Genomic DNA, 221 nt, shown 5'->3' on the forward strand with positions numbered 1-221 from the left:
CAAAAGAAAGACAAAAAAAAGAAAAAACCAAGTGGAAGAACAATAACTCAATAAGAACTCCATGATAAGGTTGAACTCTCACATTTCAATAATTAGTCTGAATGTGAATGGACTAAACGCACCACTGAAAAGACATAGAATGACAAAATGGATAAAATATCACCAGGCAACAATATACTGCCTTCAAGAGACCCATCTCACTAGAAAGGACATACACAGAC

The sequence above is a fragment of the Carlito syrichta genome, unplaced genomic scaffold (genome assembly GCF_000164805.1).
Source record: "Carlito syrichta isolate Samal-C Ts95f unplaced genomic scaffold, Tarsius_syrichta-2.0.1 Scaffold130487, whole genome shotgun sequence".
NCBI classification, from domain to species: domain Eukaryota; kingdom Metazoa; phylum Chordata; class Mammalia; order Primates; family Tarsiidae; genus Carlito; species Carlito syrichta.